This window comes from Sylvia atricapilla, chromosome 1 (genome assembly GCF_009819655.1).
Source record: "Sylvia atricapilla isolate bSylAtr1 chromosome 1, bSylAtr1.pri, whole genome shotgun sequence".
Lineage (NCBI taxonomy): Eukaryota > Metazoa > Chordata > Aves > Passeriformes > Sylviidae > Sylvia > Sylvia atricapilla.
Genome location: NC_089140.1, coordinates 103,132,685 through 103,159,654, shown reverse-complemented (window position 1 = coordinate 103,159,654; position 26,970 = coordinate 103,132,685).

The following is a 26,970-nucleotide window of genomic DNA, read 5'->3' as shown; positions in this document are numbered from 1 at the left end:
AAAGATGTGAAGCAGCAGAAAGTGGTCTTGCAGCTGGTAGCATCAAAAATTAGTCATCTATAGGCTGGAAATGGACCTTCATATACAAGTCTTAAAGGAATCCTAAAGCACTTCAGCATGTTCATCTCATTCAGCACCTTTGTCTGAAATACCTTTTTTTGAGATACACAAAGTGGTGAACTGAGTTGGTCTTAGGTTTGATTCACTACTGTAATTCCAGCATTAAGTTGCATCCCTACAGGAGGCACAAAGAACTGTAAGGAAGATAAGCTCACATTATCCTGGGTTCATAAAATTGCTAAAATTCAATAGACCCCTTCACCACTGCAGCAATAACTTTTTCACTCAGTTCCTAATTAGTTTGGTTACACCTGCATGAACCCTTCTTCAATTCTGGGATCAAAATTTTGTTCACCTGCAGACTGCCAGTCTGCAGTCACTATCACAGTGTCACCAAGAGTACAATACCCAAGCACAGGCAGACCAGGTTTTATTAGGTTAAAGACTTATTGTGGAATTCTACATAAGTAATTATCTGTAACCAAAATGTGAGCGCAGAGTTCAGGTATATAGGCAGAAAAGAACCCTGCTCAGAGGTCAGACTACCAAGAAAAAAACGTGAGAGTCTGCTGGACACTTTACAAAATCAAAGGTAAGTAGAGAGTGGTCTAAAACTATTAAGACAATAGTGAATAGTGGGATAAAATACCTGAGTGAAAGCAAGTATGAGAAATTCCCTTTGGGTGAATAGCATGGAAGTAATGGGAGTCCTGGCTTAGCAGGCATTCACACTGAGCCAGAGTTAACAAATAGGGCATAAAATCAGAAAACCCAGGACTAGTAAGGAAAAGAGTGAAGTGAGCTGGGGCTGATTATGTGTGAGAAGGGACAAAGGGAATATTGGGCAAAGCATACAATCAGGGCTGTTCTGGGTCCCTCTGAGCAGCTCTGCACATGATCAGGAAGGTGTCGGGGTCATGAACCTCCCATTCCAGCTGCACCCCGTGTCAGACTGGCTCCTGTAGCCCAGGGCACTGTGGTGCTGTCCTTCCTGTGAAAGCAGGGACACTGAAAAAGGGGGATTGGAGTGACTGGACCTGCCCTAGCCCAGACAGGGCTTAATGCTGGTGCCACAGGCTTGGCTTCTGCTCCTACTTCTCTCTGCTAAGGAGAATGAGCAGATTAGCTGGAGCTCAATTGAGAGCAGTTGCCCATCAGTCTGATTCACTTTTCTATTAACTCTCACCACAGACTCCTAACAGTACTCAGAGGGCAGCAATTTAATCCTTCCTGCTCGGAACTGGGAAATGAAGAGATCACATAAATGCAAAATACTTGGAACAACAGGAGCAGGAGCAGAGCTACAGGGTCAAACAGGATATGGCACCTCTGCAGTTAAAGCATTGCATTCTCACTTCACTGCTGCACTATTTTATGACTAGGCATCCTAGACGCTTGTGAGATTTTCCAGGAATTTGAACAGAAATTTAGTGATGCTGTCTTGGCAGGGCAGACCTTTATGAAGTACATGGTGATTCTAGTGGTAAATTATTCTTTATCGTAAGAGCAGTATAATTTTCCTGAGTTTATCACAGCGAGTCATTCTGGTTATTACAGAAAACTCCCCAAACATTCTCATTGATAATGATTATTACATACTGCACAATGTTCAAGCTCCAGGAAAATACAGACTTGTGAAAAACATCAGAAGTGTTTTAATGATCAAACATGAATTGCTTTCACGATTTTTACCCAGTATTTCTCTGCATCAAAATAAGGAATACTCTGTACTGCATTTTATAAAAAGTTGGTACAGCAGGTGTCTGATTTATTAATTCACAGCTGCTTAAAATGTAACATCTAGTGACCTTTATTTGAATTATTTAAGTTGAGAGAGAGAAATGGAATGGTTATTGCCAGAGTGCAAACTTGTAAATTGAATTACTCAAAATTAAAAAAAATCTGTATAAATTTTTGTAGGCAAAATCTACCACTTTCTGACAGAGTCAGTTCAACTTAAGATGGAGAGCAATAGAATTAATCTACAAACAATTCTTTTGGAACAACTACACAGAGACTACAAAATCCTCTTTATGAGAAGTGTCATGACCCAGTATGTTCTAAGACTATGCTATCACAGCACTTCTATCATATCAATGTGGAAATTTTGAAAAAAAAAATAAAAATTAAGAAAAAGGAAAAACAAGAGAGAAAAATCACACTACCTTCCATAGCATGAGATGGTAGGGGTAAGTGAACAACAGTGACACAAATGAGATAAAACTGGATTTAAAGAGTTGGCTTTTAAGGTTTAGTTCTTGTATCACATTTTTTTTCCAAAACAACAGTTGTTTTACTTATACAGAGGAAAGGTTCTGACTCCAACATAGTATATGTTATTTTTGGTTAATAATCCTTAGAGACTTGTTCATGTACAGTTCCTTTCACTCTGAAATGAAGTACAGCAAATGATCAAAAGCATTGCTTCAGCATTTATACAGGCAAATATGATTAGCTACATGAGAGAGGAGGAGAAAAAAAAATTCTGAAAGATACTACTGGAGACAAGGAATGTTTGGTGGATGTAACACCTGTAACATAAGTTTTAATCTGATTCATGGATGTTTACTGCTAGATGCAAAATCTTCATCATTATGTGGAAGGATCATTATCCTCATTTGTGATGAGCAAAACTTGATTTAGTTCACATTTTTATTTTGACTTGATTTGGGGGTTTTATCACCATTTCAGATGCAGGTGTTCAAGAATTAATGTTGATATTCCATTGACTACCTTGAAGTTGAGAATTTGGAAATTTAATATGCATCATTTGAAGATCAGTACCAACTTAGCTGCTCTGGACCATAACCCAAAGTGATGAACATGGATGGTGTTTCCTATATAAAAGAGGTGATTTGGACACAATTATACATACACTGCCATGTTATGCTTCAGTATGGGAAAAATGAAAGAAAATACCAGCATATTTTCTCACTGGAAGTTTTCTTCCCATTCATTCTAGTACTGAAAAGGAATTTAGGACCAAGTGACAATGTTTGTATCTCATTGCTGGGTTCCTATTCTCTGAAAGGGAGAGGAGAGGAGAGGAGAGGAGAGGAGAGGAGAGGAGAGGAGAGGAGAGGAGAGGAGAGGAGAGGAGAGGAGAGGAGAGGAGAGGAGAGGAGAGGAGAGGAGAGGAGAGGAGAGGAGAGGAGAGGAGAGGAGAGGAGAGGAGAGGAGAGGAGAGGAGAGGAGAGGAGAGGAGAGGAGAGGAGAGGAGAGGAGAGGAGAGGAGAGGAGAGGAGGAGGAGAGGAGAGGAGAGGAGAGGAGAGGAGAGGAGAGGAGAGAGGAGAGGAGAGGAGAGGAGGAGGAGAGGAGAGGAGAGGAGAGGAGAGGAGAGGGAGAGGAGAGGAGAGGAGAGGAGAGGAGAGGAGAGGAGAGGAGAGGAGAGGAGAGGAGAGGAGAGGAGAGGAGAGGAGAGGAGAGGAGAGGAGAGGAGAGGAGAGGAGAGGAGAGGAGAGGAGAGGAGAGGAGAGGAGAGGAGAGGAGAGGAGAGGAGAGGAGAGGAGAGGAGAGGAGGAGAGGAGAGGAGAGGAGAGGAGAGGAGAGGAGAGGAGAGGATTCTCCTCTTAAAGAGCTTACTGAGGTGGCAAGTTTCAGCTAAACCAACAAGTGATTTGGAAAAACTTTAAGTATCTGGGAGGAAATAGTTACAGTGAAAATCTTACCAAACAGAACAATACAAAGAGTCTTTGCTCACCATATTCCCTTAGTAATGAAATTTGTCTGTCTCCCTTTCTTCTTTACTTTGGGGAAAACCAAACAACCCAGTAATATTTAATTTAATGAGTAAATTAAATACTAGAGCCTGACATAATTCCTTTAAAATCATACTGGTCTAATGCAATGTTAAAATCAAGGTGCAAGAACCTAATTGCAGTCTCAGAAACAACCTCAGAGTAATGGCACATGTTGCCAGCAGCATGGGAGTAAGAGGAAATACTGGAGATCCATGCAAATTTTTTTCATCATGTGATAAGACAATTCCACTGATATTTTACTCTGCTTGAAAATTCCTGCAATGTGATTCAATAAGTACATCCATGTGCCAGGAGTTTATCTGAATTCTTTAATTGATTAATTGGAAAATAAGTAAAAACTGATTTTCTGCTTTAGTAGCAGGCTAGCACACACATCTTTGAGACGTGTAAATGTCTCTTGCAGGCACAAGGCAGGAGGTAAAGAGACCTATGACATTTACAGCTCATACTATTGACATGCAGTATTCCACAAAGCTGAACTGAAAGATATTTTTTCTAAATTTTCAGATATTAATTTCCTTTTTTTTTTTTTTTTTTTTTTTTACTACCCAATCAGCATACTAACTGATTTCACTCATTTATAAAAATAGCATTTATCTTCTTATTGCCATTCAAATGTAATTTACTCCAGGCAGAGAGATTACAGACCTTGATTTTATCTGAAACATCTTTGAGTCATAGTGAGTAAAATGACTCACTTCCATCATCTCTGTTCAGTAAAATGATTCTGGGATATCAAAATTATCTGTTCTGTCTAGTCCACCCTGTTCTATTTATTTTCCTTAAGCTTGACTTCTGATGAGCAATGATTTAAGGCAATTTCCAGTTTTTCCTCATTGTTTTTCAGACCAATCTTTCACTATTATGACTCCCAACGTCCAGACCGGAAAGACCTGCCTTTTTTGCAGCCACTGTCAAAGGCACATTTTGCTTCACAAATCCTTTGCATTCTGATTCAGACTCCAGTCAGCAATATCAACATGAGATCCCACTGGGAAAGAAAGAGCTGATTGGTCCTCAGGAAATCTCACTCTGACAGACAAGGAAAAAGCTTGTCTGGTTGACTTAAAAAATGCAAATTCTAGGAAGCTATCTATGTAGTGCACGAGACACAGAATCGAATTTAGGCTTAGTTCTGGACCCTGCAGTAGAAAAAAACATTAAAATATTGGAGTGACGCAAAGGACTGTGCAAGTGGGTAAGAGATGGAGTATCTGACATATGAGAAGGGGCTGAGAGAGGTAACTCTGTTCAGCCTGGAGCAGAGAATGCTTGGGGCATTCTTATCAATGTGTATCAATACCAGAGTGGGGAACTATGGAAGACAGATCCAGACTCTTGTCAGTGATGCCCGCTGATAGGACAAGAGTCAAGGGGCACAAACTGAAATACAGGAAGTTTTGTCTAAAGGTAAGAAATAAAAATCATCAGGTTTTTATTGTAGGGATGGTTGAACATGAGAACAAGTTGTCTATGGAGTCTCTCTCTAGGGAGAGACTCAAAAGTGGACATGGCCCTGAGCAATCTGCTCTAGATAACCTTGCTTTGAGCAGGGGGATTGGACCAGATGGCCTTTGGAGGTATCTTTCAGTTTCAAGTATTGTGAGATGCTGATAGGCAGGAGCTAACATTACTTGGCACCTGATAAACTGTCCCTTGGATGTATCCTGTACAGCATGCTAGGGGAATACTAAATAGATCTCTGTTCCCTGAGTCAACACTGCTTTCGCATTAATAACAAAATTGAGTTATATTTGACGTGCTTCCTGTATCCTTTTTTTGGCAACTGTGTTTAAGCTAAATTACCTTCATGTCTAAATAGCCAAGGTAAGGGTCTTTACTCCTCTGCCTGGAAAAGGAAGAAATACTTGCTTCTTTCTCTACTATACCTGCAAGCAAATAAAAGCAAAGAAAATAGAAGAGTTCAGGCAATTGCATGCCTGAGTGTGCAACCTCCAACTTTGAGGTAAATAAAGCCTATTAGCACTAAAACACATGATGGAATTTTGTATGAAGCAGATCAGTTTAGTGCAATTTTTACTAGTTTCAAGAAAACCACTAATTAATCTTCCAAATAGAAGAAAAAGAGACTGTGCTGATTTCTCACACATCAAGCTAAAAAAAAATGTTTTCTCTTCTACAAATAAGAATGGTGGAAGGGGTATCATATGTATAAGAAAAATAGAAGAATTTTCCCATGCAAGCATGCAGATGTTATACTGAAAACTGACTGAGAAGTGGTCTTTCTACAACCTCTATAATTTATTTTTTTTTTCTCATCCCTCTCTTATATTCCAAGTCTTATATTTTAGTTACAAAGGCAGAAGGAAAAAAAAAATGTGCCGCTTACTAAAATTCTGTCTTCCCCTGTAAGGGGGCCGACACTACCTTTTTTGAAACCCTGACCAGCAGAACAGTGTCCAGCTGAGCAGAAACTGGGGCAACAGCAGATGTTTGCATTGCTAAAAAACTGTACCACTGGGCCAGATCTTGGACAGCAGTTCCAATTTCTCTCATGAGATTTTAGACCTACAATTCACAGAGTAGAACAACATCCTTTTCCCCTTCCTCACCCAAAGCAGAGGCCCAGAAATGTCAGATGCACATTCTCCAAGCTAGGTAATGGTGTTGACAAGGCAAAGGAGCCCTGGAGGAGTAGAAGCAGTTCATTTTCATCTCCACAAAGTGCTTTCACTGGAATTTAAATAAAGCCAACCTCTGTCCCATTTCCTAGAGATGGAGAAAATAAAAAGCTGACCATGCAGGGGCAAAATATAATACAGAAATGTTGAGCAAGAGATCTGAGTTTCAAAGTTAATATCCTTGCTAGACCCAAAGACACTATGCTCTTACATCTTTAGACTGTTCCTTGTGTTTCTGTACCTTGTATCTTCAAAGCAGCTGTTTTCCTTCCTAAGAGGAAGTTGTTCATCAGTAAATAGTATTTCTTTTGTTTTCCTAAAATCTATCCTAAAATTACTTCCAATATCAATGTTATTACCCTATGATAAATGCAAATTTTTATGTCAGTCCTCCCTTCATAATGAATAAGTTGCATTACATATAGGAGGCAGAACATGACTAAATAGTAATCCTAGAATATCCGATTTATTACAAAGTCATACTCTTAATTAACATGGAATATTTTTTACCCACAGACTTTTCCTAGGCAACCTACCTGTTTTTCTGATGGAGAAGGTGGGAGAATGGTGTCCCTGTTTTGTGTTACAATGCACTGTTTTATCATCCTGCTGTGGCATGGATATGGCACACAAAGAATGATCCAGTTTGTCAAAGTGCAGCTGGGGCAGCATGTACTTATTTTTGCATTTTGCCACAAAATATCCAAAGAAATCATAATGATGATGCAGAGAATGTGGAGTTTGGTTTACATCAAAGGAATTCATGAAAGTTAATGTATATCAAAAATAAAAAGGCATCTGAGTCACTGCACAAAAGCTATTTTTGAACTTATATAATCAAATATACTTACGTATGATATAGAGAGACTGTGGCAGCTATGGCATGCATATCCCTCTACTGTAATTAATCTTTGCAAGCACTTTCAGTCATTTTAGATCTACATTTACTTCTGCCTCACACAGTTGTGGCGTTATCTCAGTTTTTGCCATCTGTCACAGACATCAGAAAAAAAATTACTGAAACCAAAGATCATAAAAACAATTTTTAAAGCATTCTGGTTTTCATACTTTACAGTTTCTGTAGGCCTGCACATATAATTAAGACAAGAATCACCATGTTACTGAATGAGAATGGAACAGTATCAGCAAAGGAGCTCTGGCTTTCACAAGGCCTTTGCTTAATATACTCAGGTCTTGCATCTTTCACATTGTGGCTCCCATCTTACATTTCAAGTTCCTCTCTGTTTTTAAATAAAAGATCCGATGGAAATAGCAGGGGAGGAAGAAATCCTTTGGCAGATCAGCAGTTGCCAGGGTGTCTTTTCATGCTCTGGCAGTCGTTAGGAGTCTTACCCAAGAGCTAGGCCATTAATGAGAAGTCTAATGACTTCCATTCCTTTTCTTAAAGCATTCAGTGTGTCACCAGTATTTATGAGGAAGCCTGCTGTAGCTACAGGGACATTATGTGCTTCACTGTATTTCAAGCTGAGAGATGTTGAAAATGGAGCATAAGTTTATCTATTTTGGGGGGGTATTTTTGGTTGTTTTTTTTTTAAAGTCTCCCTTTCCTTCTGTCCTTTGTAAATAAATGTGCCACATTCCTCACAGCCTGAAGCTAAAGAAATATCTTCAGGCTTGTTGCCAGATCTATTTTCTTCCAAATATCTACCAAATCACCAGAAGCTCTTATTAACTGAGTGAACTGAACCTTCAGACAACAACTGTTCCAGTCCCTCCTGGGGATTTTCTATCTGTATATAGTAAATAATTCAAAGTTTGAAGTTTTGTTCACTTATTCATTTAGTTTGCTTTATTTTTCAAAGCTATCAATGGACTTGGCAAACAAAATGGTGGGTTTTAAAACTGAACAATTCTACCAATTAAGGAAACAAAAATAATCTAGGTAGATATGTTTTCAGACTCTCTTTTCAAATTTCCTGGTTGGAAATTTGTTTTCCTTACCTTTCTGAGACCATGGCAATTTGATAAGACCCCAGTTTTCCAAACACATGCTGTCTTACTGAAAATTTCAGAATCACAGAATGGGTCAGGTTGGAATGTACCACAGTGGGTCATCTGCTCCAGCCTCCCTGCTCAGGCAGGGCCATCCCAGAGCGCATGGCACAGGACTGTGTCCAGACAGTTCTTGAATATCTCCAGTGACTCCACATGTCCTTGGACAATCTGTTCCAGTGCTCAGTCACCTGCACAGTACAGAAGTTCTTCCTTATATCCAGATGGAACTTCCTGTGCATCAATTTCTTCCCACTGCCTCTTGCCCTACTGCTTGGCACCACCGAGAAGAGCCTGGTTCCATGCATGCAAGCATAACCTTCTATACCTGTAAGACTTTTACCTTGATTCTTTAGTATCTGTTTATCCTCTGGCATCTATGTTATCTAACAAATATTTTCTTTAATACAAGTGAACTTGTCAAGATATTAATTTAAAATCTTTCTTGTTATTTGTCAAATTACCCATCTACCTAAAGGATTAAATATGTGAAAAAGAGAATCCTGGAAGTGAAGTGACAGTCAATAAAATCAAAATGCTTTGAAGTGTAGAAATACCACTGGAATACTAATTCAGCTCTTAAAAAGCTTAAATTGTTCCCCTGACACATTTATTTTGCTATCATTACTCATGGACACAGAAAGAAGATTCTCTCTTCTCCAACCTTCCAAACAGCTATGAGTTCACTACTGGTACTCTTGTTCTCCAATCCATCATCAGTTGCCTTAAAGGTTAAATAATGTTTCTCAGCAAGTTCCATGATCTCTTCTTTTAGTGGTTTGCAAGCATGATAAATACAGAAATTCTCTTCCCATTTTTGAAACTGGAGAAACTTTTTGCCTTGTGTACAGAGAACTCTCCTTTCAAATCAGATATTTTTTCTCTGAGGGTTGGAAAAAGTGTTTTTCTCCTTGGTCATGCCATCTCCAATTCATTGGAGGAAAACCAGAGGTTTTCCTCTTGTGCTGTCTTTTGGCCCCACAGTCTAAGGGAATTGCACATCAATGTTCAGAGATAGGTGTTTAACTGTATAAACAATTTTGGCTATGTAATTAAATTATGATTACAGGGAGATTAAACATTCACATCACTTATTTTCACCCTTTTGCCACTGTAGACCCTCATTCAGATGATCTGGTGTAAGCACAAAGTGACATTTTGAGATGGAATCAAGAAAAAATGGCAGAATTTTTAGTGGATACTCTAGAATTTTATAGAATGTGCAAAAGTATTTCAAAGCAGAAGTTTTGCTTCTAGTAAAAGCTACCTGAAAAACTACTGAAAGCCAGTTATAATCTCACTTTTATGACATTTCATTGTGATTAAGTATCATGGGGTGGTAAATGAGTCATAGAACAGCACAGAATGAGGTGTTAATATCCTCAGTTCTGTATTTTTTTCTCTTGCTATGACTGGAATTGTCCTGCTATTCTGTATCCACTGGTACATTTGTGGCATACACCTTCAACTATAATGTAGCTATATGTTCTTCAGATGATAATAAAAAATGGAGTTGGATTTTATATCTTTATTACGTCAATGATCTGCAACTTTTTCAAGGAGTTTTAAAACTAGCTTTTCTTAAATGACTCATAAAATTCCCCATGTAATGTGTAGTCCCTGTAACCAGGCTAACAAGAATTAGCTGCTGCTTGGTGTGCTCAGGTAGTAGCAGCACACAAAAGCAGATTGTATCATTAATCTCAGATTTGATAGAAATAACACAGGGATAGAAGAACCAGTTAAAATAAAAAGAAATATTATCACAGCCAAAGATAAGTGTTGACCTAAACTTCTCTGAAAGCTAATGCACCAGCAGCAATAATTCAACCCACTAATGCCCACAGCCTGAGCATGCTATCATCAATCAGGAAACTCTCCCAGGACTTCAAGATAAAACCAAATGGAAGGAGTGTTTGTGTGGAGCTGTTGTGCTAAGTGAGGAACAACCTCAAATGCCTGTGAGGCAAGGAGTGATACATAACAAATAGAGGCAGATTTATAAAGGATTTAGGGCTAATCTCTGTTGGACTCGAGCCCCCTGAGACATTACATCTTGGGGAAATAATGGATGCCATTGAAAATGGCTATTTATTGCACTGTGCTATTTTTGATTTACAGCATTTGCAGTATTCCCTTGAGAAATCTCCTAAATGCCATGACTACCTACATCAGTAATCAATGGGAATTATAATGCCTAATGTGGGAGGTGTATTGCAAAGTTCAATTTAAAGCACAGGTCAGAGAAATCAGACAAGGGAAAACCATAATTGCATACCATCGATTAATCTAAATGACGCTCTAATTATGATGCAGACTGTTATGAACCCAAGTGCTATTGCATGAAAGAGACTTACTGCTCACAAAAAGCATTTTAATCGCCTATGTCCCAAGGAAGGGACAATGCAATGCAAGAGGCTATTTTTCTAGTCAAAAGTGCAAAGTGAATCTGTGCCTTGTAGCTGGAAGCTGTGAAAAATTACAGTAATCAGGAAAAAACCCAACAACTTTCATTACAGCTAATATTTCATTTTAAGCCATGAGGGCCATAAAGCGGAATTTTTCTCTGATGTGATTTTTGTCACAGGAGCCTCTTTTGTTTTGTATGATTATTTTTAATGCTTAACCTTAAGAAATGTCTGGTTGTTGTCAATGTGGATGTGTATATATTTAACAACTCTAACTCATATATCTATCAAAAGATGGTTTTCCCAAATGAAGCCCATAAGGCTCCCTTGTCATACTCTGACCTCCAGAGCTTTCTAAAGGAAGACTTTGATCTTCTATTATTGGCACAACCAAGTACACACATTTTAGCAAGTACGTATACTCACTAAATAGTACAAATACAAGTAAGTACTTGAAAGGAGGCATGCATGTAAAGAAACAACAGTCATACCTAATGCCTCATAAATCAAACTCACTAGGAAAAAGCAGTCAAAAGCTTCACTAAGTTTTCCATTAACAATCAGACACTCAGTTTCCTTATGAGAATTTCTTTTTTAACTTGTAGAAAGGCAGCAAGTGAAGGAAAATGTCCTGCCTCAGAGCTAGTTCATCAGTAAGCAGCAAATGTGTTGGAAAGTCATTCCTGTCCATAGGTAGGTAGCAAATGTTTTTAAAAGCCACTGCCGTCCAAAATAACCTTTTAGCAAATAGAGATGTCAAGAACCCCATTGTATTAGAGAAAAGCAGTTGAAAGGTATTAGATATGAAATTACATTTCTTCTGAAGCTGAGAAGTAAGCAAGTGAGCAAAGTGGTCCAGGTGACAGTTTACCTCCTTTTCATAATACCTATGCTTGTCTTATCTGAGACCATCACAGCAAAAGACTCAGGCATATTTCCCACATCCCAGTGGCCAGCCTCAGCATTTTCCACATTCATCCGTTTTACCCTTGGGCTTCATGATGAAACACTGCAGATATGTGAATCCTCACAGCTGGATAAAACCTTCCAGCTGCTGAGTAATCTCCTTGTAGCATACAAACATTAATCCCAACTGGCCACTTTCTCCCATGGTTTTGCCAGCAGACACAGAGTCTTGTATACAGCCTTCATATTAGGCAAAGCATTTTTTAGGTACAGGTGGCCGGTTCTTGTACAAGAGCTGATTTGACATTGATATAGTTATAAAATGATATTATCTGTTTACAAACTTAATCCACTTTTTACATCAAATAGAATGGGGATCCAGGGCAGAAGTATCTGCATCTTAGAATGTGAGAAGTATCTCCATTTAATTTACTGAAACAATCATTTTCCAGAAGAAATATTATACTGAATAATAGATTTCTATTCTGAGCTCATAGAAAGGAAAGGACTTCTTGTAACATGCTTAGTACATTTTCTGTAATCTAACAGTATGATCATTACAGTGATTTAGAGAAATGAAGCTAAGACTAATCTTTGCATAATTAAACTAATCAGGGCAAATTTCACTAGGAGAGAAGATTGTTGATGAAGCATTTTACCTGGTTTGTGAGAAAAGGAAATTCTTAAGAGTCCCCTCACCCCTACTTTTTCAACGTTCTTTTCTCTAATTTGATTTCACAGTATTTACATAACAGTTGTAATGGGATTTTTTCCTAACTACCCTATGAAAGTGCTTTCCGGCCTCCCCCACTATAAAAAGTACTTTTCAACCATTTAAAGATATTTAAACAGTTATGAAGTAATGTAAAAGTCTGTTTGTTTAATGAGCATCCTTAAAGTTACTTGCCGAACTGCGTATACAGCTGTAGCTACTGTGCTAATTACTCTTCAATTTTCCCAGTGCCCCTTGAATAGAAGTTCATCTTTTGCAAATAAAATAAAATTCTTACTGGCTACCAACCCCAACACATGTTCTGAGGTGTATGTGGAATCTCATATCACTTTCTGTTTCCTTTCATGTTGGAGCTAAAGTTACTTGATTGTTCTCTCATTTTCTGTGATGAAGGGCAAGTACGTTAAAGTCTCTCAAAGGAAATAACATGAAGGTGATAAAGTCCACCTCCAGCACAAGTTAAACCTCGGTTTGTGTTGAGGATGACTGGCAGGTTGAGGGCTCTGCAGCCCTGGGCAGCTCTGGTCTCCCACAGCAGGGCTTGGCATTGCTCTCCTCTGATCTGGGGCACTGGCTTACAGGCTGTGTGCAGTGTTTGAAGGACAGGACATAGAAAAAAGCCACAAATCACCAGTCCTGTCAGCTGTGAGGGACAGGACATAGAAAAAAGCCACAAATCACCAGTCCTGTCAGCTGTGAGGTCTTTTACAAGAAAATAAAGTAAGAAAGTTCATTTAATTCTCAGCTTCAGCTTGTCTGTGCCTTTCCCCAGCCTTGGCTAGAAGTGGGGCACAGGCTCTCGGTGCATAAACATCTCTGATTGTCTTGGTCAGAATTACCATCCACCCACAGGTTCTTCCTACAGAGAACAATACAAAGATATCAAATGGAGAGAAGTACCTTTAGTGGTAAAAGGGAAAACTAAATGAATGCTAATTTCTCATCAAAATTAGCGAGTCCAAACTGAGCAGAAGCAGATAATTTAAATCCACAGAAGGTCTCCCTCATGACTAAATTCTAGCAGAGATCGCCTCTCATAATAAAGCTACAAATAATGACAAAAATTATCTTTAAAAGAGGCAATGTCAACTCACAGGACATAACATGGGTTCATGTGTTATTGAACCAGGCAATTATTTCACCTGGAATCCAGAACACCCTGCTCTTCTGTCGATGTCTCATATAATTACTCCTTCTGATAATTGTTCCTTACAGATTAATCCAAGATAATATCACTGATGTCATCCTTACCATTATTTTATAACTTCAAGAACTTTTTAGCTAAAGACTAAACCAATATGAGTTGAAAAATGTTTATATAAATATATGTGATTGTAATGCAAATCACTGGTTTTATTGTGCTACCTGCTTGTCAAGAAAATTAAATATAATATGCACTAATATGTATGTCTTTAGGTAACAGTATGGAGAGAAATTAAACAAATTAAAATTATTAGCTCTTTTCTATTAAAGCTTATTCATATTGATACTTTGGATTTATGATGTTGTACACCTTCCAAAACCCAAAATACTTGTTTAATATGTACAAACATTTAATATTACTTATTAATATTAAATAATATCAAATAATACTACATATTATTGATTTAAATTAGCATCTATTTTACTTATTTTTTTACTTCTTTTTTTAAACTTCAGGATGTCCTCACTCTAGAGATATCTTCTGAGCATATTAATATTCCTCTTTTGAAAAGGAAGATTCTTTTATAAAACTTGACCCATATGGTTTGAGACTTGACGAAAATACAACAGTGAGTTTTAAGGATGTATTCCTAGCAGTCAGCTTAATGCCAAAGTAAAACACGAGAGCTGTCCACTTAATGAGGCAAATATTATTAGGGAGAAGATCAATATCAGACCCAGGGTGCTACTGAAATTGCATTCTTATTTTGCTCTACAGTTTTATATTTTGCTCTATGATTTCAAGGGAGCTTGTTGCTCAGTATATACATACTGCTGAGCATTTACAGAAAAAGTAAATTGTCAGGTGTTTCCAGCATTATGGAAATTTCTGTCCTACAAGTTTCATCCAGCTGTGTTTTCTCTTGGACTAGTCATAACAATAAAGACCACAAGAAAAAAAGATCACCATTATTTATTGCAGATACTGATTTTTTTTTAGGACTTGTACTTTCTGATAGTATCTCATAGCTATTATTATGTGCGTTTTTCTGCAGCAAAAGTTTTGGCGTCTATGACCTGAACACCACAACTAATTCCTGATTAACTTCAGATACAGAGTTGAGTAGACAATCTCTTATTTAATGTGTTGAAATGTAAAACTGCTTCAGGAATAAAATATTCTTTTGAATACTTTGTGCACAGAGAGGAACTAAAAGTATAGCGTGAGAAAAGATTTCAAGGTAACTGAACCCAAAGGTTTGACAGTGCTCTTTGCGTCTTTGACAAGGCTCAGAACAGCAGAACACACTGGTAGTGCTGGAAGCTCACATTTTTCCCCCCCTTGCCCTTTCATCTTTTCAAAATTGTTCATGTCTATAATGCAGTAAAAGGGAGAGGAAAAAAGAGGCAACCTTTTTCTTCTAGTAAGACACAGGATGATTTCTGTCTCTTTTTGAGAAGTAGTATTTGCAGAAATGAGGTCACTGTCTGAAATCACTCCCCCATCTGCTCTGTTTAGCCTGTGAGTCATATGGAGTAAGAAAAAAGATTATCTGAGACAGAGTTTACATGGAACTGAAAACAATAGAACAGCACAGCAACAAAAGAAATGACTACCCCTACAGTTTTCTCTGTTCCTCTCTATTTGCTTACTAGCTTGGATGCATTAATTAAGAAAATTGAAAACAAGGCAGTGAGAAAAAAATAAAGTGCTTAATTGTGACTAAAGCAAGCAAAGTGATCACAGAAGAACCACGGCAGTCAGGATGTAAAGCGAGTATTTTCAACCAGAAATGCTACAGATTTCATCAAGGATTAAATAATATCATTATGTCTTGTAAGTGCAACAGACTGGTGTGCCTTCTGGTCCTAAGAAATAGATCCCAGAGAAGTCACAGTCTCAATGTATGTGGTGTGTGAGGGCACAGACACAAGAGTAGCATAACAGGTTAGAGGAGGTATCAGCATACTAGTGACACTTTGCACTCAAATCTTTTTCTGCTGCAAAGCTGGAGAAAAAAGGAAGTTTATTTCTGCACTTTTCTTCCCTATTAATATTCTATACAGATTTGACAAAATTCTCAGGTAGAGAGAAAGGATGTCTTCTAAAATAGATAGTAATAAGATTCATTGAAGTCAATATTTATTTTCCTTTTGAAATTTCTAGGTTCATCTACAGAAGTAGGTCAAAATATTCCACAACTAGTTCATGACCTAAAAATGCCACTTCAGATGTTTTGAAACTATCTGCGAAATTGGGTTTTTAAAATACATAATAATGTATGAATGAAATGAAAACTGAATAATAAAGTAGAAGTAGATCAAGGCTTAGATGCGTCTTTTGACCAAAGAGCTACATATTTTGTTTCTTTTCTTGCAAAATAAGGTATTTAATATTGCACACTTGTTGTATTACATAGACAGAGTTAACATGAAAAAAGCCCAACCTGAGAGATGTGCTTATCTGCATGGTTCTATGGGTGGCTTGCATAGTGTTTATGTCTGTCTTAGGGTAGAGAGGAGAAGCAGCTGCACACATGCTTTCTGCAGTGAAGAACTGGGGGCTGGCATTACTATCACATCTGCCCAAGCAGGTCCACCTGCCCCCCTGGGGCTGACATCAAGCTCACACAACAGCTCTTCCACAAGAGGAAGCTGCTGCCCTGCTACTGCTGCTGCCTGTGCTCAGAGCCCCAGCCCAAACCCCAGCCCTCAGCCCTGGCAATCAAATCCCCCTTGAGAAGGGATGGGTCGAAATCTGGTACTTCCCCATCTGCAGGAGTGCCTGAATGCTGATCCCCTGCCTCCAGAAAACTGAAGTTTCAATGTGTGTTTTTCTGCCCACACACACAGTATCTTCATCTTAGCAAATGAACCCAAAGGCAAGTGTTTGCTTAGGCTTAATCAACAACCTTTTGCTTTCAGTCTCAAATTTATTGAAATATTTCTCAGGGATGCTGTTGAAAGCAGGGAAGTCACTATTGGGACAGGAGAAGATATTGCCCTAAACCCCACAAAAATTTAGAGTTCATCAAAGGCCAGCTTAAGCCAGATAGTTTATTCAGTTCTTTGAAAGGGAAAGAGAGGGAGAAACTCATTCAATGATTAAACAAGATGAGATATGCAATGTTCATAAAAATAACAATTTTAATGAAAAATAGAATTAGTTTTGATTGTAAACTATTCAATATAATAAATAAAACATAGGTGGGTTTTGTAATGTGACTGCCATTTATCCCTCTTGTAGGAGGAACAGAGATTGAATATTCTTGTACATTTAAGAAATTATTATTTATTAAAGCATTTACTAAATATTTAAAAAAGAGTTGGCAAAGCCTTATCGGTAAATAAACCTATAAAGTCCCTACAAATTAGAGAATCGAAATCATGCCCTTATTGATGAATAGAGAATAAAATGAGAATCAAAATCAAGCCCTTATGATGCTCAAAAACATAAAAATAAAAATGCCAGTTCAGATAAATTTTTGACATTTGTTGTTTGCTTTAATTTTTATTCAAACGAGTATTTCAAAACCAGCTCTCACCTAGGGCTGCATACTCCCATCCCTTGCTCTTCTGACAAGAAATTAAGCATGCAACAGCCAATATGTAAACTAAAAGCTGAACTCATGGATTCTGAATCTTAATTATGCAAATTCAGCTTATATTTCTAGGATCTGAGTTTGCATTTTGAGCTGATATGAATCTTGTTCTTATCTAAATAAAAAATTCTCCCAAGTACTAAAAAAGAAGTTTAAAGGATTTTTATTACTCTCTTAAACCTTAAACCAGCAAATTCTTCTCTTTTTGCTCAGCTTTTCTAGCTGGCAATATTTCACTATTACCAGTTGAATAGCTAAAATACAGACAATTTGTAAGCAGAAAGAGCCAATGCATTTGCAGTAAAATTCATTCAGAGACTACACTGTTCTGCTGAATAGTAAAATTTGTAAAATCTTCCACTTTGCCTTAACTGCAATGATAATGTCCCTGCAGGTAAAACGAGGTCAGTTCACTTCGTTCTTTCTCACCTCACCCCAGGCCTGTTCTCATAAGGCATATCAAAACTCTCTAAACTAATAAGGCTGACTGAACAACCACATTTTCCAAACACTTCAAAAGCAGAACAATAACAGCTGAAGCAGCCAGCTGGAGTGTCAGCCCCAAAGGATTTACACCTATGGTTACAAAATGCTGGTGAAAACACAGAACTAGAAACTTCTACCAGCCAGGACAGTCTTTGTATGTTTCTGATGAAGATCCTGTATTTCTGTTTGCAATCCCAAAATGCTGGTAACACTCACCCCTCTGCAAAATTCTGCTGGCTCATGCCCATCCCCATAAATGCTGGAACCCTTACTGCATGAGTGACCCCGAGTTTGAGAACTGCAGCCTAGGTATTTCCCTCCCCTCTGCTATATTTGTATCCAGTCAATGAATCCGAAATCCCCCACTAATTACCATCTAAGCTGTTATAAAGAATCTACACGTGTTACTGCATGAAAGAGGATTACTGTACTTTAAACTTAGCAAGGCTTGGTAATCCCGTGTGCCGCGGCACTGGACACCATAAGCGGTGCGGGTTTAGGGACAGTGCTTTGGGCAGCGTTCCCTCAGCTGAGTGCTTCAGCTGTCACCACTGCTCTGCTTCTCCTGCCTTGCCCAAGAGCTCTGCTCATGATTGCTGTGCCACTTGGTGAGGAGCGCATGAAAAAAGCAATACAAATGCGTGCTGAGTATATCATTATGCATTTATGTGCTTTAACAATTCTGTAGTGTCCTTTCAGGATGATGATGGCAGATTTCCTTGATGGTATTTACAGCCTTTCAAAATTCCTCTAAAATGCATTTTAATGGTTTCTCTTTACAACAACCATGGAGGAAAAAATGTAGGCAGGGCTCCTACCCTAAGAGGTCAGATAGTCATCTTAAGCCTATGTTTATCCCTCAATCCAAGTATTTTAGACATCAATCATCCTGTTTGATGAACAAGTTAGTAGCTGAGGGCAGCATGAGAAATACAGCAAGTGCCCCATTGCATTAATATGTGTTTCATATTCCATCAAATAATTTTACAAGAAGCAAATAAGAATGCTCTGGTGTTATTTACAGGATCATTTTTATTAATGACTTCAAAACTTCACTATCAAAATTTGACACAGCTCCATTAAGCAGTGCTGAAAATCATTTGCTGCTAAAGACTTACATAATTTCTTCCCAAGCTTGTGTTCTCTTCCAAAGAAGAAAGGGAACTAGCCAGTAGAGAATACATTATCCAGAGAGACTCCAAGAGGCTACCAAGTAAATATCCATTACCCAGCTAAGAAGCATTGGAAGACAGGCTGGGAGAAAAAAACCTACCAAAAAAGTGTATTTTAAAGAAATTTTCCAGGGGTTCATCTTAAAAAGACAAAGAGTGGAAGGCTTACAAAAAAATCAGTGAAGACAAATTGCTGAGTTACAAATTTGTGAAGGCTGACTCCCCAGAACTCCTGGATCTTTCAAGTTTTCAATGACAAAGAAGGTTGAAAAGTGGCTGATTTAGACATCACCACCAAATCACATTGTGGTGAATGAAGAAGAAAATATTTTCATTGTCAATAGCAGAAATAATCATGTCCACCACAGGACATGGTCCATTAGTCATAAATTAGATTAGTCAGCTACAGTAGTTTCATAAATATTTTACTGAAAATAGACTCTTCCCAGATTACAAGTTTCTTGTCAATTTAGGAAAAAAAAAATCTCCTAAACAAATCATATCCATTTTAATCCATGACACGTTTATTCTAAGATGTGGAAATATACCATGTCACCGAAGAGGGAGTTGCTTATGCAGTTAAAAAAATCATTGTAAAGTACAAATATAAAAAAAAAAAAAAAAAAAAAACCCAAATCTCAAACAACATTTTAACAGTTCATCTTAATTAAAAAAAAAAAAAAAAAAAAAAAAAAAAAAAAAAAAAAAAAAAAAAAAAAAAAAAAAAAAAAAAGCCGTAGAAAACCCATGCGAAGTATTTTACATGTGCCTGCCTCTGGATTGAGAACTCTTCTGCAGATGCCACTTGTCCACGAAGATCCAAATTCTCCACAGTATTTCTTCATTGAACCCTTCTTTGAGGACAACTTCTTTGTCCTCTTACCTTCATACCCAGTCTTGAAATTCATGACTCCTCTCCAAAAATTTTTTAACCCAAAGTTAAGATAATTTCCCTAGTGTCCTCATTCAGTTTCTCTTAAGTCACTGCAACCTAGGAAATAGTGTCACAAAAAAACATGTCCTCTATAAAATTTTTAACCCTCATGTCTCAATCCATGAAGTCAATAGAGCAGCAAACTTCATAAATGTCAAACTTGCAGTAATCTGCAGAAATGTGTAGGCAGCATTGAAGTGAAACACCATGGATCTCCCCAAAACACCCCACCCCAAAACACCCCAGCAGAGCAATAACAGAAGACCAGAGTTTGCTTGGTTTTTTTTTTCCTGGAGGTTACTTAAACTAATTTTTTTTGTTCATGCTTCAAGTTATTTTATTAGGAGAAAGGGTATAACCTTTCCATGGCTTCTATTATTTCCCTGTCCTTTTTGTGTAACTTCAAATTTCTGTATAATGAGTTAACTAAGTTATATAAGGTGTGATGAGACACATCTATAAAGGGCAAAATTGTATGCTTTTGATTGAATCCAGCTAAACTCTTTGTCCCAGCAAAGTCTGGTGCTGTCTCAGTGCTCTAACTTTGATGGATAAACTCCTTATTTCCCCAGAAAGTCAGTAACTCAAAAATTGCCCAGTGACACTTTCCTTTATAGTGGTTAGAGAAATCCACTTCAAAAAAGAAAATGCTTTAATTTTCTATATAATACTTTCAACACTCCTATTGACAGGTTTTGGGCATGACAGTATCCTCAATTTTCTTTTGATGGTGTCTTGTTATTTTTTTTTCTGAACAGTTAGAATTAAACTTCTGAGGAAGTGCCTGAGAGGTCCCAAACACACTTCCCCTATATCAGTATACTTGGGTTTCTCAGCCTCTCACTTTGGCAGTGTTCTTCTGAAATTCCTGTGATCTCATGTCAGCTAACATCAACAACTTCATAATGATAACAACAAGCTTTGCTGTCCTTGTATATAAATCAAGTCACTCTGGTGTTTCCAACCTTCCTTATTTAAATGCTAAGACTGAGGACTTCATGTCTGAAAGAGGTCAAAATTTGCCTCCTCCAAGAGTATTTACAAAATAAAAGGAAATCCCATGGATTTCTCTTGCTTCATGTTCCTGCAGGGCAAATGCATTATCATCTTTTTCTCCAAAGACAAAATTGAAGTCTTGTAATGATCAAGGTTTTGAAAACTTATTCTACCTGAAATCTCTCTCACCATTCCTGACAGAGTCCCCATGGGAAAAATTTACTTTGAGTTGACCTTTCAAAAATTATTTAACACAGTATTTTTGTAATTAACATTAAGTTACCAGTGTGCAGTAAAATATCTCTTCACACATGTGATTAAAAGACATCTAAGAAAAAATGGGTAGTTACATTGGGTAAGATGACAAGAGAACCAGTCCAGGGGCAAGCACAGCACCTGATGCACTGCTGACTTTCTGCATAGCTGGGTTTAACCTCTGCAGCAACCATGGTCTTTTTCAAGCTGGTTCCATAAGAGGCAAGAGACATGAAAAAGGAACAGATGATAATCGAGTATTAATTGAAATTCCAAAGTTAATATGGCTTTAAAATATTATTTATCTATATTATGTAATCTTTTTTAATATGTAGCAGTATATTTGCAGCATTATAGCCTAGGGTTTGCAGGGAGAGGAAGGTAAAGATAACTGTAAAAAAATAAGGCAAGCTTGCATCCACTGTTCCTTAAGAAACTTATAAAATTACTCTGGGACAAAAGCTCTCATATTTCTTCTGCTCCAGCTTTATCAGTAAGTCTAAGGAAAAGGTGTTGCCTATCCCTAAAAATCCTTCCTTTTCAGCACTCTGCTTGATCAAAAATTTTGGGGTCAGTCTTTTCCCAAGTGGCAGAAAGACATGCCAATTATATTTCTGTAGAAGTGGAGTTAGTAGGAGCCAACATATACTAAAGATATGCAAGTCTGGATGAAAAATAGGTGCATCCTACAGAGAGACTCCAGTCTTTCTGAATATGCATTTTCAGCTGCAGTATCGCTTTCCCAAAGCATTTTTCCTTTCCCCCTCTACGACAGCAGGCTGGAAACTGCTTTGCAGAGATCTTCCCTCCCTTCCCCCACATCACATTATTCTTGACATCTTCTCTCTTACACTGAGCAAATGATGCAGAAAGAGTAGCCAGTGTTTTCCACACAAAACAATTTGTTGACTGTTAGAGGGCATATGGGCAGGACAAGCGCTGCCTTCAGCAGGATATCTGTGCCCTCTGTCATTATTTTCTGCTCTCGCTGCCCGTTCCTAGCTCAAAGCAAGCCCTGCTTCCGTCCCTGCTCGGTGCAGTCGTTTAAAGGACAAGAGTTTTTTTGTAGCTGTGCCGCAATTCACAATGCCAACACAGAAAGACTCGTTCCCTCTCTAGTTTTTGTCTAGGAATGAACACCAAAGATGGGGTGGGGGAAGGGAGGAGGAGATGGAAGAGTGCCCCAATGTTTCTTCTGGCATATATAATATTCCTTGCAATGTTCAAAGGCTTAACATATATTAACTGGGTTACATACAGAATATTAAATGTTTATAAAATATCAAAACACCCAAGGGTTAGTAATTTTCGTTTCTGTAACTAACTAAGAAGAAGAAATACAATTTTTTTTAAAAAAAGTAATTATCCATGTCTGACAATTACTTTTTAACTGGTATTCAAATTTAGTTGCTATTTTGGGAAAGTACTTATTTTTAAGCACATGATGGGTAGCAAACACAAATATTGCTGAGATTTATGTACCATAATCTAGTGCTACCGTTTTATATTAAAAAAAAAAAATTAAATGTGATTTTGGAAGACACATTCTTTTTCACATGAACTGTTTCCCAAATCTTTTTGTGAGTCTTTTTATTCATAGCCACCATTTTATAACCAAAATCATGTGCACTAGCAGATGAAAGCAAAGAGGCAGCATTTCAGTTCCCGGAGGTTTAAAAAATCATGTTTCCATGACAAACAACACAAACTAAAGTCCTCCTACCGTCAGTCATCTCATCAGTGAACTTACTGCGAATATCTAATTTAGGTTGCTTTTGTAAATTAAAGAGTAGGTAAAGTTTTAGTGTATTTAAAACTGAGGAAAGCGGTGTTAGATTTGGCAGAGTTCAATGAAGGACCTACAAACACAGTTGCATGGGACTCTGAACCTCAGGGAAAGTAACAAACATGAAGTTCCAGCTAAGTTACACTTTTACAGCTACTACTATTTCTGAGATTATTATTTTACTATTACCATCTCTGCTAGCTTGAGCGTGTAACCAAGTATAACAGTGAAAAAGAGATACCACAAACCTGTGCTATGGTCTTCATTTTCCCTCTGAGAAGAAAACATGCCTAGCCTGCCCTATAATAATTTTCTCATTTAGCTGATTGTTCTTTTTTCAGCCTCAGCTAAGCATTGGACTATGGATAACACAGTCTCAAAGTATCTCCAGGAAAGAGCTCAGCTGTTATGAATGTTTAGGTAGGTAAATTGCATTCAATCAAAGTTTTGCTTTGAGGGTAAGTGTTTGATCCATTTGATACAGAGAGGCGATCAACACTAACAATTCTGTCACTGAAATGAAAAGATTCCTTTCCATAAAAGACCTTTGTGCAATAGGCAATAGAATTAAAACATCAAACCTTCACTGAGACAAGGAGTACAAACACAATGGGATAAAACACTCCTTGCTCCACATAAATTTTATGTTCTAAAATCAATTTGAACTTCTTCATGTAAAATGTTACAAATTTTGCAACAGTTCCTTTGTTATAATACAGAAAAAAACATCATGCATCTAGGGAAAATAAGGTATGTGGCACACTTCAGGTCTCACTTCCTCTCCAAGAGGCAGAACCAGATGAAGAGGTAAATAATGAGATGAAAACAGAGCTGCTGCCTTTAGAGAGGTTTCCCATTGCTGTTCAGGCAGCAGCAGTGAGGGGGAAAGGAGGGCCTTGCCCTCACTGCACCTGATGGCAATGTCCAACTGGTATAAGTAGAGATTTTGAAAAAGAATTCTGCTCCATGTTCAAGGAGAAAACCAATTATCCTTCATTAAATACCTTGAAACCCTATGAAAGGCTCAAAGAAAATGTTTTTCCTTTTTGCATGTTTTCATATAAAGTTGAAATAAAATTTGCCATGTTATTGAAATGAAATCCTGAAATTGGGCTGGAGAGCTCTGCAATGAAAGAATGATGCTCTCACACTGTGCCTACTTCAAAATGGAATTTTCTCGGTGCCAGCCTGTGTCATTGGAAATGTCATTGAAAAATGTCCAGCTGACTTCTGGTAAGTGTCTGACTTATGAGAGGTGTATCTCTGGGATGAAGAAAAGTGGAAGTTATGTACTGGCCCTCAGTCTTGACCTAAAAGAGTGCAACAGTGTGCTCTCTGACACTCGAAACTGATGGCAAATCTAGCTTACCTCCCTGCTACACAAGCACCTCAAGTATTTTTAGGTATAAAAATATCAGAACTATTTGTGTTCTGAAGGTGCAGAATAGCTTGAGAGCAACACTAAGCTTTGTAAGAATTGACATGACACACTCACAGCCCTATTTGTTAAATGCCACACGATATTCTATTTTTTCTGTGCTTTAGCCCACCATCTCTGCTGCAGAATTCACTGGTTTCTCCAGCCTACCTCAACACTGAGATTTTTTCGTTCTTGCACACAGCCGGCAGTCTGGCAAGCTAATCGTCCTCTGCTGATTCTACCAGATGCCTGTGAAATAGAAAGCTGCCCACCACCAAAGACTGGCAGTTTTATGACTGTGACAATTGCTTTTGGCAAAATTATAATTAGTACACCAATGTTGCTATGCATTCTAAATTGGATCACACTGATTCCTGCTCCAGTTTTTTCAGACACTCTGAATATGATTTTTAAACAACTGTGGAAACAGCTGCATGTTGATTGCCAATAAAACCAAGACATCTACCAGATCTCAGCATCAAGCATGGCAACCTTTCTCTCATTACTCCAAGAGATGGTATCAGTGGAAAGAACTATATTGTATTGGTCCAGGAAAGGCAGTCATTGTTGTTCCCAGAGCATAAAACATCCTTGAGTGATTAAAGATAACAGCTCGTGTAATGTCTCCAAGTGGTTGCTGACATGCAGATTACACAGACTTTTTGCTAAACAGAACACTCTATACAAGGCTGTTGCTGTGATTAAATATTTTTCATGTGTTTCCATTCCAAACATTTTTAAACACCTCTAAGCAAAGGGAGAGTGGGTGGAGAAATATGACATGCAGAGAAAAATACTTAGAAATATAACATTTTACAAAACATATTTTTGAATAGGTCAGAAATGCTGTGCTTCTCCCTGACTGCTGTCCAAAAACGGCCCTCATGTTGCTGCCTGATCTCTGTGAATATGGAAGATATAATTCCACCAAAATATATGTATTTTTAATGCAGGCTGGTGTTGCTTAGGGAGGGGACAAGCAAAGTGCACACCTCTCTACCCACTGCAGCAGGCTATTTCCAACCTGGTGCAGCTGGCGTGAGGTCAGAGACATCTTGCCAGAGAAGGTGGCTTCCCCTGAACCAAACAAAAACCATCACACATGGTGGTTTCTCACCACCCATAGTAAAGCCTGCCTGAGATCAGCTGCAATGCACTTGCAGACTAGTGAAACCAGCCTATTGTGAAATAGAGAGCACAGCAGGCATGCTAAGGCATGCACATTTTTAGGCACTTGAGATAAGAGTCAAGATGAGATGCTCTATTTGTGCCAGACAGCTGTGTTGGAGGCTCAAGGAACCTTCCCCAGAAATGCTTCTCACTGTAGGGGTGATGGCAGGTGCTGTCCCTGGCCCCCAAATCCAACACTTCTTTGGGCAGACCCACAAGGAAACCCCAGCAAAGTCTCCCAGCCCACTGCACACACAGAGCTGGTGGAGGGTGGGCAGCCCTTGCAACAAGCAGGAAGGTTTTGCCATATATTTGCTAATTGGCTCTTTTTGAGTTATATAAATCACAGAATGGTTAGGGTTAGAAGGGGCCTTAAAGATCATCCAGTTCCAACCCCTTTCCCACAGTGAAGGACAGCTTTCCCCAGACCAGATTGCTCAGATCTCCATCCAACCTGGCCTTGAACATTTCCAGAGGTGGGGCATAAATGGCTTTTCTGGGCAACCTGTTCCAGTGCCTCACTACCCTCAGAGTAATAATTTTTTTTTTAAATATCTAATCAAAGCCTACTCTTAGTTTGAAGTCATTCCCTCTTGTCCTTTCACTTGTCCTATCCCTTGTAAAAAGTCCTTTTCCAGCTTTCTTGTAAGCTCCCCACATGTACTGGAAGGCTGCAACTAGGTAAAGTTGAAGCCTTCTCTTTTCCAGACTGAACAATCTCAACTCCCTTAGCCTTTATATGCAAGATTTTTGCACCACAACAGGAAATATCTTTGCATTGTTTATTGCAGAGCAGAATTTGGAACAAAATGTTGCTGGTCAGAGTTCCCAATGGGGAATGTTCAAGAGAACATACCAGTGGCCATTGCTTGCTTAACAATAATGTGCCGTGTAGGCATTTAGTGATGGCTACAACAGATATGAATAAAATAACATTCACACGTTGCCACTACATGACCTTCCTCCCATTTTGATTTTCTACAAGGGAAATGTAAGGTCATGAAGCCAAAAGGTTTGAGGGAAAAAAAATTGCATAGCAGTCAAAGCCATTTATAACCATTTGCTGTAAGGCAAACACATGGAGAACAGAACCCTGTGCCTGAGAGTCTCCTGCACACAGCTCACACAGCCACTGTCACCTGGCCAGGACATGTGGGTGTCTCAAAGGGACACCACAAAGGGAGTGATCAGCGACCAGCTTTGAAAAACCGAACTTTGGAGCTGAGATGCACCGATTATTGATTGCTGTGGTCGCTGTCATAGTGCTGAAGACCTAAACACTCTTTACTGTTCAGGATAGGCCTTCCTGTTGGTGTTGCAAAAGCCATCATCTTTTAAAAGAAAATATTCTTTCAAGTCAATTTCATTATTTAAGGCCTGACAGTGAGCCAGAAAATCACCTTTATTCATGCAGTGATTAGTCCAGACAAAATGGGAAGGAAAAAGAAACAAAAAATAGCTGTCCCTCTGGGCAGAATCTTT